Genomic DNA, 18,850 nt, shown 5'->3' on the forward strand with positions numbered 1-18,850 from the left:
ACTAACGATTGTTCTTTGTTTGAAAAATTTAAAATAGGTGCAATCCAAAGCAACCATGCAAGAAGCAGGTGCAACCAAAAAAAGAAAAATGCACAAGTGCTAGAAACAGCTTTGCAGCAACAATCATAAAAAGGGAAGTCCCCTCTAATTTTTCTTTCCCACGTTTACTCATTCCTTGAAAAAAAAAGAAGGGAAGAGAAAGGAAAACAAAATAAAAAAAAAGATATAAGAAGAAAATTCAAACAAAAATGGTAGTTTAGAATCCCCAATCTCAATCTTTTACGCTTTTCCAACATAGAGTCTCCAACCCCTAGTTGAGATTTTTTAGACATAGGGTCTTCATCCATTAGTCGTCTTTTCCTAACATAGGGTCTCCAACCCCTAGTTAAGATTATTTTAGACATAGGGTCTCCATTCCCTAGTCGCCCATTTGCCAACATATGGTCTCCAACCCCTAGTTGAGATTATTTTAGACATAGGGCCTCCATCCCCTAGTCGCCCTTTTGCCAACATAGGGTCTCCAACCTCTAGTTGAGATTTTTAGACATAGGGCCTCCATCCCCTAGTCGCCTTTTGCCAACATAGGGTCTCCAACCCCTAGTTGAGATTTTCAGACATAGGGACTCCATCCCTTAGTTGCCTTTTTCCAACATAGGGTCTCCACCCCCTAGTTGAGATTATTTTAGACATATGGTCTCCATCCCCTAGTCGCCTTTTGCCAACATAGGTTCTCCAACCCCTAGTTGAGATTTTCAGACATAGGGTCTCCATCCCCTAGTCGCCTTTTGCCAACATAGGGTCTCCAACCCCTAGTTGAGATTTTTAGACATAGGGTCTCCATCCCCTAGTAGCCTTTTGCCAACATAGGGTCTCCAACCCCTAGTTGAGATTTTTAGACATAGGGTCTCCATCCCCTAGTCGCCTTTTGCCAACATAGGGTCTCCATTCCCTAGTTGAGATATTTTTAGACGAAGGGTCTCCATCCCCTAGTCGCCTTTTGCCAATGTAGGGTCTCCACTCCCTTGTTGAGTTTACTTTTAGACATAGGGTCTCCATCCCCTAGTCGCTTTTTTCCAACATAGAGTCCCCAATCCCTAGTTGAGATATTTTTAGATATAGGGTCTCCATCCTCTAGTCGCCTTTTGCCAACATAGGGTGTCCACTCCCTAGTTGAGATTATTTTTAGACAGGATCTCCATCCCCTAGTCGCCTTTTGCCAACATAGGGTATCCACTCCCTAGTTGAGATTATTTTTAGACATAGGGTGTCCATCCCCTAATCGCCTTTTCCAACACGGGGTCTCCACTCCCTAGTTGAGTTTTTATAGATATAGGGCTTCACTCTTTAATCTCTTTCTCCTAAAGGCATAGGATCCTTGTTTTATTGCTTTCAATAGAGAAATAGTGTAGGGTTTATTACAATAACTCACGAAATTTTCCTAGTGAAAATTGGGGCAGAAATATTTTGTTCGTTTGTTTGTTTTTGGTGTCTGAGCAAGTTTTACCTCGAGGCACAGGGTTCGAGAAAAAGAAGTGAACTCAAGGTGTGGAAGCGGATAAAGATGCGAGTTGCTCAAGATATGATTGAAGTCACAAGCTTCGCATGTCCCGCCTTGATCCGAAAAGCTGAAGAAGAAAGAACTAGCACCTACAGCTGATGAGCATCGAGATTCAGATCAAAGTCTACATGAAAAACCAGTCAAGACTCAAAATCAAGCTTCAGAAGACTCATAGATAGGAATCTTTTAACTCGTAGCTGATAGGCTTAGTTAGTCTTTTAAATTTTGATTTTGATGTAATAACAGGACCATAGATCGGAGCCTTGACGGGACCTCACTCGACTCTCGAACTCATCACTCCATCATTTTTCTTGAACTACACGCGACCTGATTCCCTTATGACCCGAGATATGTAGGATGTCCGAAATCAGGACTCAGTTGCACCCTTTCCTTTGTTTATTTTCCCTTTTAACAAAAAAGGATTTGGCCAAACAATTAGTCATATGACTCACTTTGTCTTTGCCTGAAAACTCTTCATGTTTGCAAGCAAAGAGGGATAGCTGTGAGCACCTAATTGTTTTACCATATTTAATTTTTGTCACCTACTTGTATTTAAATATTTTTAGAGGTTTTAGTCTACAATTTTTAACTTTGTTACATTTTTTATTATAGGGTAAAAATACGAAATTGTAAAAAGGTGAATTAATACTATTAATATTATTTTTTTTATTTTAAAATAATTAAAAAAATGAAATCCGAAAATATTAAAAAAAATTAATTATTATTTCAGGAAAGATTAAATAAATAAGAAAAAAGGGAAGCAGGGAATTCAAAAAATAAAAGTAAAAGTAGGTGGAATTCTCTTTTAAAAAGTAAAAAAAAAAGTGAAAAATTAAAAAAATAAAAGTAAAGTTTTGTGGAAATTTAAAAAATAAAAAGTAAAAGAAAGTGGGAATTAAAAAATAAAAGTAAAGATCGGTGAAAATTTAAAAAAAAAAGTAAAAGAAAGTAGAATTTTTTAAAAGAAAAGTAAAAGAAAGTGGATTTATTTTAAATAAAAGTAAAATAAGTGGAAAAAAGAAAAAAGAAAAAAGAAAAGTAAAAAAAGTGGGATTTTAAATAAGATAAAATTAATTAAAGTTGGAATTTAAAAAATAAAAGTAAAGAAAGGTGGGAATTTGTCACGACTCGGAATTCTCACCCTCGGGAGTCGTGATGGCGCCTACTCGTAGAAGCTAGGCAAGCCACGAACTTAGAAATCTTTAACTCTTTTATGTTAATCCTTTTTACAACTCATTTTAACAAGTGATAAACACCTATATGATAGAGGAATATGAGATTTAAGCGGAAGTCTTAAATAAATATAAAATTAGAATGTTTCGAAAGTCAATACATGCTTCTACCCAAAAACTGGTGTCACAATATCCACGGACTACTAGGAGTACTACATACAATAGTCTGAAGGAAAAATAACATTGTTTGCCTCGGATACATGAGATAACAGAACATAATAAAAGATAGAGGAGACGTCGGGCCTGCGAACGCCTGCAAGCCTATCTCGGTGTCTCGGTGGACTGAAGGCTGGCTCCCCTACTGTTGCTGATCAAGTGTCGCTCCGGTATCTGCACAGAGTGCAGAGTGTAGTATCAGCACAACCGACCCCGTGTGTTGGTAAGTGTTTGGATTAACCCCAGCGAGGTAGTGACGAGGCTAGGACCAGACTCCAGATAAGCCTGTGCAGTTATATAATATACAGCGGAAATATAAATAAGTAATAACAGTTTAAAAGGGAGGGAGAAACATGCTTCGGGGAAACATATCAATTCTATCAGAACATAATAAAGTATGAAAGAACACTTGATGTCTATAATCAATACAATGACAATATTACTGCGGCGCGCAACCCGAACCCTTATCATTTAACATTGTTGCGGCGTGCAACCCGATCCACATAAGTAACTGTTGCGGCGTACAACCCGATCCACATAAGTAACTGTTGCGGCGTACAACCCGATCCAATATAATATCTGTTGTGGCATGCAACCCGATCCAATATAATATCTGCTGCGGCATGCAACCCGATCCAATATAATATATGTTGCGGCGTGCAACCCGATCCAATATAATATCTGTTGCGGCGTGCAACCCGATCCACATATATAATTGTTGCGGCATGCATCCCGTTCCAATATGATATCTAATAATGTTACGGCGCGCAACCCATTCCAAATATACAGTCGGCAATAATCATAGTTACCCGACCCGGCAAGGGATCAACAATAGACTACACTATCCCGACAATGGAACTTAACAGTACAAGTATATACGTCCCGACAAGGGAGAAACAACCATAACTAAACTTGTTCCAACATCTAATTATCTCAACTGTAACTCAACTAGTTTCAACATCTAACTACCACAGCTATAACTAAACTTGTTACAACACCTAACTACCCAGCTATAACCAAACTTGTTACAACACCTAACACGAAGAATCATCAACCTAAGCGTCCGTAATATCAATTAAGAATACAATGCAAGGGAACCTCAACTCAACAATAGCCCCGCAAGGGGGCAACATAATGATCTCTTCTCTTTCTTACTTTTACTTCACAATTCACTTCACAACTCGACCCAATGCTCTAGATTCTCGATTATCACTTATATTTTCACAATTCGTTATACAACTGGAGCCAACGCTCCTCAATGTTCATAGGTCACAACTCTTTCCACAACTTTACACAACAAATAGAAATCTTCACCAAGGCATGAATAATACAACAAGATCATGAAAATCATAAGATAAGACTCACGGTCATGCTTAACACCAACGCATAGATACTCATCACCATGCCTATATGTCGTACTCGACAAGAAACAAATAGCAAATGGGACACAACTCCTAATCCCTCAAGCTAGGGTTAGACCAAACACTTACCTTGCTGCCTAGAACACAACTCAAGCTTCAATTATAGCTTTATCCCTTGATTCCACCGCCAATTCGCTCGTATCTAGACACAAATTACTTAATTATATCAATAAACGCTAAATGAATCAACCCCAATGCATGAAAATGAGTTTTCCAAAGTTTTTCCCAAAAGTCAAAAATCGTCCCTGGGCCTACATGGTCAAAATTTGAGGTTCGAACCAAAACCCGATTACCCATTCCCCCACGAACCCAAATATATGATTTGTTTTTAAATCGGACCTCAAATCGAGGTCCAAATCCCTAATTTTTGAAAAAATTAGGTTCTACCTAAAACACTCAATTTCCCCCATGAAAATCATTGATTTGAAGTTGAAATCATGTTAAAAGTTGTTAATGATTGAAGAAAACTAGTTAAAAATGACTTACAATTGATTTGGAGAAGGAAGGTTGTTTGAAAAAATCGTCTCTTATATTTTTGGGGTTTTAAAAAATGAAAAATGACTGAAAATCCCGTCTATTTATACCCCTCTCAGACCCTCACCGCGGACCGCACATAAAGGCTGCGACCGCGGACCGAAAGAAATCGAGCGCGGCCGCGGAGGCTTGGCCTTGCTCACCGCGGACCGCACCAATCCCACCGCGGTCGTTGAGTCCCCACTGTGGACCGCGAGGCCTGGCTTCAGAGACCTGCAACTTTTTCATAAGTTCAAAACTTCCCAAAACACAATCGAGCCCTCGGGGCTCCTAACCAAACACACGTACTAACTCAACAACATCATACGAACTCATCCGTGCGATCAAATCGCCAAAATAACCTCAATAATAATGAATCAAACCTCAAAATCAAGAACTGTTTCTCAAACTTCATCAAGTATCAAATTTAGCAATTTAGGTCCGAATCACGTCAAACGACGTCCGTTTTCAACCAAACTTTACAGAAATGACTTAAGACCATATATAAGACCTGTACCGGGCGCCGAAACCAAAATACGGGCCAGATACCATCACTTTCTAATCAGATTTCATTTCAAATTTCCTTAAAATATTTCAGAAAATAATTTCCTTTAAAAATTCATTTCTCGGGCTCGGGACCTCGAAATTCGATTCCGGGCATACGCCCAAGTCCCATATTTTCCTACGGACCCTCCGGGACCGTCAAATCGCGGATCCAGGTCCGTTTACCCAAAAATATTGACCGAAGTCAAATTTATTCATTTTACAGTCAAAACTTATCATTTTCACAAAATTTCATATTTAAGCTTTCCGATTACGCGCCCGGACTGCACACGCAAATCAAGGTGACTCTAAATGAGGTTTTCAAGGCTTCGGAGACACCAAATTCAATTAAAAGCAAGTGATGACCAAAGGGTCATCACAGAATTCTTTTTATAAAAAAAAAACAAAATGTAAGTGTGATTTCTTTTAAATAAAAAAAATAAAAAAATAATTTAAAAAAATCTGAAAATTTTCAAAAATTCTCCTATAAATAGAAGAGAAATATTTGAGAAACAAAAAAAAGGAGGAGGACAGGGAATTGAGAGGAAACATATTTTCTTCTTCTATGCAAAAATAGAATTTCTACTATTTTCATTCTTTCTTCCTATTTCTTTCAAAAAAAAACATCAATTCATTATCTTGTTTAAGATAAAAAAAAATTAGCTATTTAAATACCTCAAAATTAGCCCCAAAATAAGCATAAGAATTCGTGACATGAACCCATTTTCCTTCGAGTTTGAGTTACAGTCGAGTAACGAAATCCAATTCGTCGAGGTTGCCGGTTCAAGGTTCAGTCAATAGCTTGTTGTGTCCAACTCGATTTGGAGTTTTACATTTGGAAAATATTGAGCAAAGATCCATTCTAATCTTTGCCATTTTGTGTACTTGCATGAATAAATTTACACTATACTTAATGAATATTGTTCTTAAATTGTATTTTGCAAGTTATATGTTAAGTTGTATTATTCTTTGAATATTTTCATGTTATCCTTCTTAATAATAAAATTTTTAAAAAAATATATTCATTGATTGTAATTGGGTTATATATATATATAAAATCATCCATTGTGGCCATGTTTAAATATTTTGTGTTAATTTGGTGGGTATGTTTTATGGTGGGGTTATGAGTTTATTTGTTTGCTTTAGATTTTATATGATCCATGAAGGTTGTTTTTATTTATACTATTTCTTGTGTTTTTTCACATATTTATTATCTTAAATTTATAAATGTTAGATTAGTCAAAGATAGAAAGATTTAAGGGTTGAATATTTTCTTAAAAAAAATGTTAAATTAGTTAAAATAATTCAATAATTTTCATCTACCATTTTTTTAACAACTTTGATAATTAACACACTATCATGAGTTGTATATGCATATGACATTCAATATTTGAAAGATCGTGCAATTCCTTTTTTTCATTTCGTCTTTTCTTAAATTTTCTGAGTATTTTCTTTTCTTTTTCTTCAAATTTTTACTAAGATTCTTAAATTTTCTAAGTATTGGAGTTTTTATTAATCTTAAAGACATACAATTTATAAAACCTTTACATGATCTTTAAGTATATAATTTCATTTTTTTTTTTGAAATATTTAAGTAAATAAATCATGACCTTCATATTAATCTCAAAGTAATGTAGAATAAATATTTATGAACATCGTAGTTTGGATTTAGGCGCGATTAATAAATCATCGTGGCTATGGGTACGGTACCCATGGCATGGCCACGATACATAATCCCTAATTTGGGTGTGCATTTCATGTGACCCGATCATAACAACTTCGAATAATAAAACTCCTTTGAAATAATTTGAAGCGTGCCATGCCAAATAAAACCCCTAAGCCCATGGCCCTCAAAAAACTAGTTAGCTTTTTTATATAAAATTTGAGGTGTGCCATTTTCATTAAATAATTCATGGCCCTCATGTAATTAATATTAACTCTTTAAAAATTGAGGTGCTCCATCAATTAAACTCTCCATGTCCCTCACAAACTTTGTTATTAATTTGGACTTTCGTAGTTGCTTTAGGCACGTTCTTTAAATTGATTTTCTTTGGATGACTAATTTCGGGTGTGCATTTCATGTGACCTAAATTCTTTTCTTAACAATAATTAAAATAAACATGTAGCGAATCGCGGGTGCATTTCATGTAGCGTGTTTGCGATGTGTTCCAAAACGGCAAGTGTACGACAATCGTAACTTGTTCAAGAAATAATTCCATAAATTCTAAAAGCGGTTTAAAATAATTAAAAAGTGATTATAAAGCTAAAAATGTATAATAGGTATAAAACATGTAGTAAACTAGATAATAAGCCAATTGTTAATAGTTTAAGTGACCGTGCTCGAACCACGGAACCTGGGAATGCCTAACACCTTCTCCCGGATTAACAGAATTCCTTATCTAGAATTTCTGGCTCGCAGACTTCAAAAAGAAAGTCGAATTTCCTTAATTTGGGATTTTAAAATAAACTGGTGACTTGGGACACCAAATAAACTATTCCAAGTGGCAACTCTAAATAAAATAAAATAATCTCATTTCGAATAATGTCACCTTAATTGGAAAAACTCTCTTATACACTCTCGGATGTGTAAAAAAAGAGGTGTGGCAGATCAGCTGTGAGCACCTAATTTTTTACCATATTTAATTTTTGTCACCTTCTTCTATTTAAATATTTTTAGAGGTTTTAGTCTACAACTTTTAACTTTGTTACATTTTTTATTATAGGGTAAAAATACGAAATTTGAAAAAGGTGAATTATTACTATTAATAATATTTTATTTTTATTTTCATTTTAAAATAATTAAAAAAATAACGAAAATATTAATTTTTTTAATTATTATTATCAGGAGAGATTAAATAAATAAGAAAAAGGGAAGTAGGCAATTAAAAAAAATAAAAGTAAAAGTAGGTGGAATTCTCTTTTAAAAAGTAAAAAAAAGTGGAAAATTATAAAAATAAAAGTAAAGTTTTGTGAAAATTTAAAAAATAAAAAGTAAAAGAAAGTGTAAATTAAAAAATAAAAGTAGAGATGGCTAAAAATTTTAATAAAAATGTAAAAGAACGTAGAATTTTTTAAAAGAAAAGTAAAAGAAAGTGGGAATTAAAAAATTAAAGTAAAGATGGCTGAAAATTTTAAAAGAAAGTAGAATTTTTTAAAAGAAAAGTAAAAGAAAGTGGATTTTTTAAATTAAAGTAAAATAAGTGGAAAATAAAAATAAAAAAAAAAAGTAAAAAAAGTGGGATTTTAAATAAGATAAAAGTAATTAAAGTTGGAATTTAAAAAATAAAAGAAAGTAGGAATTAAAAAATAAAAGTAAAGATGGCTGAAATTTTTTTTAAAAAAAAAAGTAAAAGAAAGTAGAATTTTTTAAAAGAAAAGTAAAAGAAAGTTGATTTATTTTAAAGAAAAAAGTAAAATAAGTGGGAAAAAAAAGAAAAGTAAAAAAAGTAGGATTTTAAATAAGATAAAAGTAATTAAAATTGGAATTTAAAAAATAAAAGTAAAGAAAGGTGGGAACTCTTTTTATAAAAAGAAAAGAAAAGCAAAATGTAAGTGGGATTTCTTTTAAATAAAAAAATAATTAAAAAACAAATCTGAAAATTTTCAAAAATTCTCCTATAAATAGAAGAGAAATATTTGAGAAACAAAATAAAAAGGGAGAGGAGAGGAAATTGAGAGAAAACATATTTTCTTCTTTTATGCAAAAATAGAATTTCTACTATTTTTATTATTTCTTCTTATTTCTTTCAAAAAAAAACATCAATTCATTATCTTGTTTAAGATAAAAAGAAACCAAAAATTAGCTCTTTAAATACCTCAAAATTAGCCCCAAAATAACAATAAGAATTCGTGGCATGAACCCATTTTCCTTCGAGTTTTAGTTACAGTCGAGTAACGAAATTCAATCCGTCGAGGTTGCCGATTCAAGGTTTAGTCAATAGCTTGTTGTGTCCAACTCGATTTGGAGTTTTACATTTGGAAAATATTGAGCAAAGGTCTGTTCTAATCTTTGTCATTTTTGTGTACTTGCATGAATAAATTTACACTATACTTAATGAATATTGTTCTATTTAAATTCCGGGGGCAAATCATTCTTGCTGAAAGAGATTTGATTGACTGCAAAAAACCTTTCCGCCATCCTCTCTAGTTGTTCCACAGTGGTTTCAATGGGTACGTATTCTTCATTGAGAGTTTTGATCTACACTTTTTGATGTTTAGTTGAATTCATTAGCAAAGACAACAAAGAGACTTGAGCAGGAGACTTCCGGAGTTGATCAATTATCTCGTAGTCCGCTATTTTTATTTTTCAGAAGAACTTTTCTGCTTCTTCAGCACTTACTGGCTTCTTGAGTGGGAAACGCTTCTTCGTGGCATTATTCACTTCCTCCAGATTGAGGTATTTCTCCGTCGGGTTATTTTCCTTAACTTCTCCCGAGATCTCTTTACCCTTGTAAGTTACTACCGCCTTGTTGTAATTCCATGGAACGGTAGTGGGATCTTTCATGGTCCTCTACGGTGCGCGGCCAATAACCACGGGCTCATTCAGCTTTGGTGAAATTACTGGCCCCCGCACCACGTAGGTCCCTTTAGGCACATACATTTTAGATCTCTTGTTTAGCTCAAACCTTTTTGGAGGGCTCAATGACATTTGTTCTTTCTTGTGGCCCCGGGGAACATAGAGAATGGCATCTTTTGAGGGCGCTGCCCAGTTTCAGTTTCCACCTTCTTTTCTGTATTCTGAGGGGTGGGTTTACTCTTCTTCTCCCTTTTGTCTTGTTTTGCGACAGCCTTTGGCTTCTTTTCCACATCGGCTATGGCAATGATGGCTTTTAGAGTTGGGTCAAACTCCCTGTCTTCGCAAATCATTCCAATAACCGGCTCGTTGTTGTGAGCCGGTAGTGGATTGTTAATTACATTAGGAACGTCTTCGTCTTTTAGCACTATTCATTTTTGTTCTATGAGGTTTTCCACAGCCATCTTCAGGGTCCAACTGTCATCTTTATCTTTCCCTTCCGCCCCTGAGTGGTAAGCACATCGAATATCGGCTCTGTAAGCGGGTGACACTAGGTTTTGCCTGGTTTGGGGTACAGGCTACAACAAATCCATATGGACAAGTTTGGGGAAAAGGTTGGAATATGACTCACCAATGGGTGTGAAGTTTGCCATCTTGGGTGGTTCCCGGGCACGAAAGTTGTTCTGTGGAGGTCGGGGATTATACTGAGCATGGTGAAGAGGTTGATTTCTGGGAAATGGAGCACGGTTTTGATTGAATTATTGGTGTGGCCTAACGTAGGGTTGGGAATTCATCACTGCATATGGCTGAGGAACCATAGCGTAGGCCACATCCTGATGGAATAATAATGTTGTGGGGTTCTTTCAGAGAAATAAGGTCTGGGTGGACGGGGTTTTCTTACACTTGAAGTTGCCATTGCCGCTTCCTCTTTCTTCTTTCGGTTTGCTACACCTCCAGACCCACCTTGAATTGCTTAGGAGGTAGCCCTTATAGCAGACTGACTCAAGATTTGCCCTATTTTTAAACCATTCTCAACCATTTCACCGATTTTGATGGCCTCGACAAACGGTTTCCCCATCGCAGACATCATGTTCTGATAATAATCAACCTCTTGGGCTTGAAGAAAGACACTAACCATCTTTGTTTCGTCCATTGGAGGCTTGACTCTTGCCGTTTGTTTGCGCCATTTGACAACATACTCTCGGAAGCTTTCGGAGGACTTCTTCTTTAGATTTGACAATGAATTCTTATCAGGGGCAATGTCGATGTTTTATTGAAACTGCCTGACAAAGTATCGAGCCAGGTCGTCCCAGATATGCCACCGAGATATATCATGATCCATGTACCATTCAGAAGCACTACCGACTAGGCTCTCTCCAAAACAGGCCATGAGAAGCTCCTCTTTTCCACCTGCTCCCCACAATTGGTTGCAGTACCTCTTGAGGTGGGCTATGGGATCCCCATGCCCGTCATACTTTTCAAACTTTGGGGTTTTGAAACCCAAGGGTAAGTGCACGTGTGGGAACATACACAGGTCAACGTAGGATACGCTCTTTTGCCCACTCAAACCCTGTATATTTTTTAGACTCTGCTCCATGCTCCTCATCTTTCTGGTAATCTCCTCTTGTTCAGGGTTTTTTGTGGTTTTCTCCTGCCCCGCAGTAAACTCGTACCAGGGTTGCTGAGGGTAGGAATTAGTAGTGAACTGGGTTGGTTCCATTGGGAAAGATGGTGCTTGAAAGGTGAAGGATGACTAGTCAAAACTAGGCCTGGGTAGAGTGGGCTGTGCCGCAGCTGAACAAGACAACGCAGTGAATATGTTTGAGGCCGCACCTGACATTGACACCTGGGGGCGGGCCTCAGAAGGTGTTCCAACAAAGTGGGTTAAGATGGTAGGATATCCCGGTGGGGTGTATAGATAACTTATGGGGATGTTGGAAGTCCCACTTGCCCTGGGAAATAACTCAGGGAACCCAGGTATCGCACTTGGTGGTTCTCTTCCGTTGGCCCAGGCGTCCCACATTTCCATCATGCAGAGACGTAGAATTATATTTTCTTCAGCAGTTGCTGACTCAGAAGTTGGGATGGGCGAGATCGGTCTATCCTCCGGGATAGGTATTGTTGGCAGCTGACTTTCCGAAGACATTTCAACACTTCCTTTTGACCTTGTGAAGTACAGATATGACCACTTTAATATAAAACCTGGAACTTAACAGTAGACAACAAATCGGTCAATTTGAAGCAATTAACACATAGGTAATCGCACGTTGGGGTGTGATGCACCTATACAGTTAAATGTGTTTCTACATGTTTCGCAACGGTTGCACGTTTCATCCCGGCTCTGCTTATTTTCCCAATTTTCTTTTCCTTACACTTTGGCTATTTGTGTTATTCCCATTTTCCTCTCTTTTCTTTCCTCTCTTTTCTTTCCTCTCTTTTTTCGTTTTTCTTTCTTTTGGTTTTTCTTTGGCTCTCTTTTTCTTTCTTTTTGGTTTTTCTTTCGGTTCTTTCCTTCCACATCCCTCTTTATTTGAGTTATTTACAAAAAAAATATGACAAGATCTGATGAGGATTGCCTATGTATGGTGACGCCACGTGAATTAGATCATTATGTAGTTCAAGAAAATAAGTACGAACAATAAGGAAACAATTTTTGGGAATTTTCAATTTTCATTAAAAAAACTCCTAAACTTTTCTATTACAAAAGACTCCAACATACTCATTTCTTGTAATTTTAAAGACTACAAACATACTCAAAACAAATTTTAAACTAAAAACTGAAATACAGACTCGATAAGTGAAAATCAAGAGTACATAAGTGCTTCGACTCCGGGGGCCCGTGGGACATCATTCGGTCTTGCCACGGGCCTATGTGCAAGATCCCCTTGAAGCCGCTCCAGATCACACATTATTTGGCGGACAAATGTCATTACTACAGCAAAGAAAGTTGTTCGAGTCATGTCCTCACATTCATGGAATTTCATGATGATGTAGTCGGCAATTGCTCTAACCCTCTCCCAGATAATACCCTTTTCTTGGAGCAAACGCCCGATTTGCTGATTCCAAGCTTCCAACACTTGGGTGTCATGACAGTTTTGATTCTGCAACTGTTGCATATCTTCCTCCATCTGGGCCATCAAAGCATAGCAAGGTTCCCTTTCGGCTTTAAAGTTCCTAGCTTGTTTGGCCGCCTCATTTTCAAGGGTAGTTAAATTTCTCTTCAAATCGATGATTGTCCCCTCATATTTTCTCTTCAACTGCCGCACAAATTCCATTCGTCCTTCTACATTCTTTGCCAGTTGTGCTCGGACTCTTGCTAGACTAGCCTCAGATTTTTCTAAGTCATCTTGACACTCAATTATTTTCTTTCGAAGACCACTTATGAGCCTTTCATCTACTCGGCTTCTTTCTTGGTTTTTAGCAACTATTCTCATTTTCTGGATCTGATCTCTAAGGGCTTGGTTTTCTTGAACCAACTTCTTCTTTTCCCCTTCATCGGCAGCAACTTGGACACTATTGTCAAATTTGAGCCTCCTGATTTGTCCCTCCAATTTACTTATCTTGGCCCTATAGCTTGCTTCTTTCGTCAACCAGTCCCATTGCTCCCGCAAGTCTTTAGTGAATTACTAGACGTGAGGTCTTTTTGCAGGCCTTTCGGGCTCTCGAGGGACTTGAAACCTTTTACCGAACCAATTCATGTAATTAGGCTCTACCTCACCCTTAACTAGATCCCACACCAGAGTTTTAGGTTCTAGAAATCTGCACTCATTCCAAACTTGGTGAACTCTTCCTTCTGGGAATACAGCCTTTGGGCCCAATTCGACGACTTGTCGGCTCAGATCTTCGTCATGGGGAATAGTTTGAAACCTGCCCAGTTGGCGCAAAACCCGGTGAGGAGCATATGGCTGAATGCTCCGGAGACCCATTAGGAGAAGATAGCACACTTCGGCTGACATGTATGTGACTTCGGTGACAGGGAGCCATCCGAAAGTCCACTCAATTTTGTCCGAAGTTAAAGAACTCAAGTGCACAAACCAAGCCTCTGTACCCTCTGGAAATTCAATACCCACCACTCGGTTTTCGTACTCTTCGATGCAATTCAAACCAGTCATGTCGTAGTTCATATACCCGATACGGTGATAGAGATGTTCTTGTATCCACAGTTGTAGGAGTAGGTTACATCCTTGGAAGAATCTTCCCCCTTCTCGGCATATGGTTAAGGCTCGGTAAATCTCAGCTAAGATCATTGGAACAAGGGTGCCATTAGCTTTCTTGATCATGACATCAACCATTCCCACGAGACCCAATTCTATGTTGCCGTCCTTTCTCGGATAGATTATGACACCCAAAAATGCCACTATAAAGGCCAAACCCCATCATGCCTCCCATTTATCTTTGTTACCTGCATGGGTTAAACCAATATTCGATGATTCAAAACCTTGAGGATTGTCATAGCACTGGTACAAAAATTGGAAAGTGCAAAACCCTTCGGATAAATTCTCATCCTGAACCTCCCGGCTAATTCAACATATCTAGAAACTTGTGAAGAGACATTGTTCTTAGTGACACCAGATACCGACTTTTGAGATTTCCGCTAAGGCCGGCATAGCCCGCAATTTCCTCTAGCGCGGGAGTGAGCTCAAAATCAGAAAAGTGAAACACATTGTGAGTCGGATCCCAGAAAGGTATCAAGGCCTCAATCACATCCAATCTTGGCTTGATTTTCAGAAGTCCCATGAGACCACCTAAAACTTTTACCACAGTCCCTCTGCTGCATTTTCCTAAATCGTTCCACTACATATGGAGCTGTAGGGGGATTTCCTCAAGAGCTGTGAAGGGTTCTTTTTCATTTGTGCTCATCCTGCACTTTTATTAGGGTGATTTCGTTAAAGGATCATGATTCATTTTGACTCAAGAAAATTTATCACCATTTTTCAAAAAATTTAATTTAAAAAATAAACACCCGGCTTTGCAAATACGTCCCTTCAGCACTTCGGGGAGGAAGATTTTAGGATTGTGTTTGCTAACCGGCCAAAAATTTGAAAAAGAGACTATAGGTGGCTGTTCTTGCAAAAATAGCCTTTCGGCGCCCTTTTGGGGACATTCAACTATTTTAGACAAGAATGGCATCACCTTACTTATTTATGACAAAACAATAAAAAAATTTGTTCTTTTTGGGCTATTTTTGCAAAAATAAAGTTGGTCCTGATGGGGGTTACCTACATATCTCACATCCGGTGAGAATCAAATTGGCATAGTTCGGGCAGATTTGACAAAATAAAAACAACAATAACTATTTTTTAAAACAAGATTTTCTTTTTCTCTTTTTTTCAAAATTTCGGCAAAGTTTTGGTATTTTTTGGACATTGATTTATTCAAAAACAGGTAATTATCTCTCTAGCACTCAAATTGATTTTTTCTTTTCCAACTTTTCTCCTATTATTCAGAAGTCGGTCAACATGCAAATTCGAAGCAAATAAATGCACAAGTAGCAAGTAGAATGAATCAGGATGGTCTTTTCATTTCGGGTACACCTGTCCTAGACAGACCCAACCCCTGTTTTAAGTCTCCAAAGTCAAATGCACGTGATGCAAACAAATGTTCCTACTGGGGATCCGGCATGAGGTTTTATTATACTAAGTTTAAAACCTGGGTGTATTGTTCTAGACCTGGCTTACCCGAGCGGACAGCTCGAGCCGGGGGGGAGGGGGGCAGCGTACCGGGAATACAAAAACTTCACCGGCTTTGCAACTTGTCCGAACCTCGTTCTAAAATTGGGATAAGACTCTAACAGAAAAGAAGTCACACGAAGTGCACACTTCCCAGATAATTTAGAAGACTCAGAGAGAAGAGGGTTTCGTAGCAGTTTATATACAATCCAAATAATATCAAAACAGTAAAAAGCGGCATTTAGCACATTAGGCTAAAACATGCAAAAAACAGATAATAAATAAAGCCAAATGTAACAGTTATTATAAGCTCGAATTCTTGAACCCTGAACCGAAGTTCTGGGTTTAGGTCCCCAGCGGAGTCGCTAGAGCTGTCACACCTCCTTTTTACACCCCGAAGGGGGATAAGGGAGTTTTTTCCAATTAAAGTGACATTATTCGAAATGGATTATTTTATTTATTTTTCAGAGTCGCCACTTGGGATAGTTTATTTGGTGTCCCAAGTCACCGATTTATTTTAAATCCCAAATCGAGGAAATTCGACTTTCCTTTTGAAATCTGCGAACCAGAAATTCTAAGTAAGGAATTCTGTTAACCCGGGAAAAGGTGTTAGGTATTTCCGGGTACCGTAATTCTAGCACGGTCGCTTAAACTATTAAAATTAGCCTATTATCCGGTTTATTACACGTTTTAGCCTATGGTGCATTTTTAAACTTATTAACCGCTTTTAATTATTTTAAAATATTTTTAGGAAGATTCAACGTTATTTAAAACATGGCTTGAACCACGCCACATGAAATGCACCCGCGATTCGCGACACGTTCTACTTAACATTGTTGAGAATTGAAGTCGGGTCACATGAAATGTACACCCGAATTTTAGCATGTTTATTTCATTATTAATCGAACTTATAGTCGGGTCACATGAAATGCACACCCGAATTGAGATTTACATATCGTGACTATGCCACGGGAACCGTACTCATAGCTATAACAATTTATTTAATTAACGCACCTAAAGCGAACTACGAAAATGAGTTAATCTATGGATAATTTTCCTTATAAACCAAGTCTTCACAAAACAACCAAATCCATTTGATGGAATTTTCAACTTCTGCAACTGTATCAGATGCACTTTGGAAGATAAAGAGCTATTTCATTATGAAGGAAAATGTTTTGTTTAAACAAGTCTAATAGAATAAGAGTTAGGATAGTAGCAAAATATAATGACCCAGAAAAGAACTTCACAAACACGATGCGTCGGTCATAAAAATCATTCAAATTTGTCCATCCATTATGTTCCACCCAAATGGACAATATCACACATTAAAACAGAGGAGAAAAAGAAATTTTATATGTATGCATCGTGTTAGCCAAAATTGACAATCTCTTAATATTTATTTTTTATTAGGTATATAAAGACAAAATTTTAAATATTTTCATGTAATAAGATCCCAAAATTCAACTTTTCCCCAAAACTACAAAGTCAGTAATGTTGCAATATTACAATACTTAAAAAAAAGAACATATTGATTTCTTATTTCCTACCACATATAAAGGACTTAATGCTTCTGCAACTGGCATTTACCTTCACAACAATAATTGCACATGCCTCTAAATAATATGGATCAAAACTTAATTCCTAAAGCAGCTGAGTTATTCAAATTGAATTTTACCAATACAAATTAAAGCTCTTACCTGCTACTGTCGAAAGCATTGTTCCTTTTTCCTTTCGTTTCACTTTCAAATACTTGGGCAAAGCAGATCTGAAGATCGATCTTCTTCCTTGCCGTACGACCTCGATGCACCGGACCTCGACGAACTCAACACTTCAATATATGGCGCTGAACAGATCTCGCAAACGAGCTCCAAGATGGATTCAACCTCGACAAGGAACCAGCAGAATAGTCATCGAAACTCAACCAGAAAAATTTGAGACTCGCCGGAAAAGAATGTTAAACGAGCTTTTGGACTCCTCACTGTTTTCAACGTGTGTGTGCGTGAAGCTTCGTTCAGTTGTGGGAGATGGAGTCGTTTATGGCTGCTGAAGCTCAGAAAATTCTGAAGCTTTTCTTCAGGTTTGTGAAGAAGAAAAGACCATCGATGGGGGAGGTCCCTTTTTGCGGCTGATTGTCGGCTTTTTTGGTGAATTGTATTTTTTGTGTTCTTTTTGCTTTTCTTCGGAGTAAACGGCGGGTTGTAAGTTTTTTTTAGGCGTGTAGGTTAATTTAGGATTAGGTACTATTATATAAGGGTATGGATCAAGTGAGAAGTATGGGCCTAGGAATTATGGGCTTGAGAATTATGGGTTAGGTTCAAAATTAGGCCTGAAAATGGGTTACTCGAGCCCAAGTTTATTCTTTCCATGCGAACGAGATTAAAATACGATCTCATTTATTAATTAATCCTACTTAAGTAAAATAACTATTAAAATAAGATTGACCGTTAAAATAAACTATTTTTTTGGTATTTTTCAAGATTAAAAATGACTACAAAATATTAATGGAATAATTTTTGTAATTTTTATTTTTCTTGTAATAGAATGAAATAAGAGAGTAAAAATTAGTTGAAATAGCTATATTAGGCCTAAATTAAATATTTACGTACTAAAATATGAAAAATCTTGGGGAGGGTCATGTCGGAAAAAAAATTAAGAAACTTTGACGATTATGTTAATAAATGATAAATTATAGTATACATTTTTTAGAGCAACATCTTTTTTATTTAAATTCTTGCGAAAATCTAGTAGCAAGAGAAAGAAAAAAGAGACAAAGAGACATGAAATATAACTGATAGAATAATAAATTGTTCCTTCCATTAGCAAGGGGGGCAAGTTTTGAATATTATCAAGGAAAGATGCCATAATTTTTCCCCTTGGGAACATAAATTTGAAACCGTAACCTCTAGTCAGCATAGAAGCGCGTCAGATGCCGGACATTAGCACTAAAGTTTAAAGAACAAACCTTAGGTTCTGGATCTAGAAGATTGACATCAACTAGGTGTTCAATCCAGCTTGAACCCAAAGCATCATCATCGTTAATTTTAGTACTTTTAGTACTCACAGTAGTGCTCCAAAAAATTACAAGTCTTTAACCTCCCAAAAATGTTAATTCAACACTTTCCAGCAAATAGAGAGTACCCAAATACAGAAACATAGTCTTGCTAATTGTAAAACATATCTGTTACAATCTACAAACCTTAGATTCACGTTGACTACTGATTTTTGCTCTTGTTCTTGCCCTCAGG

The 18,850-nt window shown here is 36.9% G+C and overlaps 1 long non-coding RNA gene across 1 annotated transcript; it reads right to left on the reverse strand.

Moving 5' to 3' along the window:
* Window positions 1-12,586: 12,586 nt before the first annotated feature.
* Window positions 12,587-18,101, reverse strand: LOC107826642 (uncharacterized). Its single transcript, XR_001657318.2, has 2 exons — window positions 17,303-18,101; window positions 12,587-14,797 (listed from the first exon to the last, which is right to left on the reverse strand). It is a non-coding gene; the product is annotated as an uncharacterized LOC107826642 (long non-coding RNA).
* Window positions 18,102-18,850: the final 749 nt, after the last annotated feature.

The sequence above is a fragment of the Nicotiana tabacum genome, chromosome 1, assembly GCF_000715075.1.
Source record: "Nicotiana tabacum cultivar K326 chromosome 1, ASM71507v2, whole genome shotgun sequence".
Lineage (NCBI taxonomy): Eukaryota > Viridiplantae > Streptophyta > Magnoliopsida > Solanales > Solanaceae > Nicotiana > Nicotiana tabacum.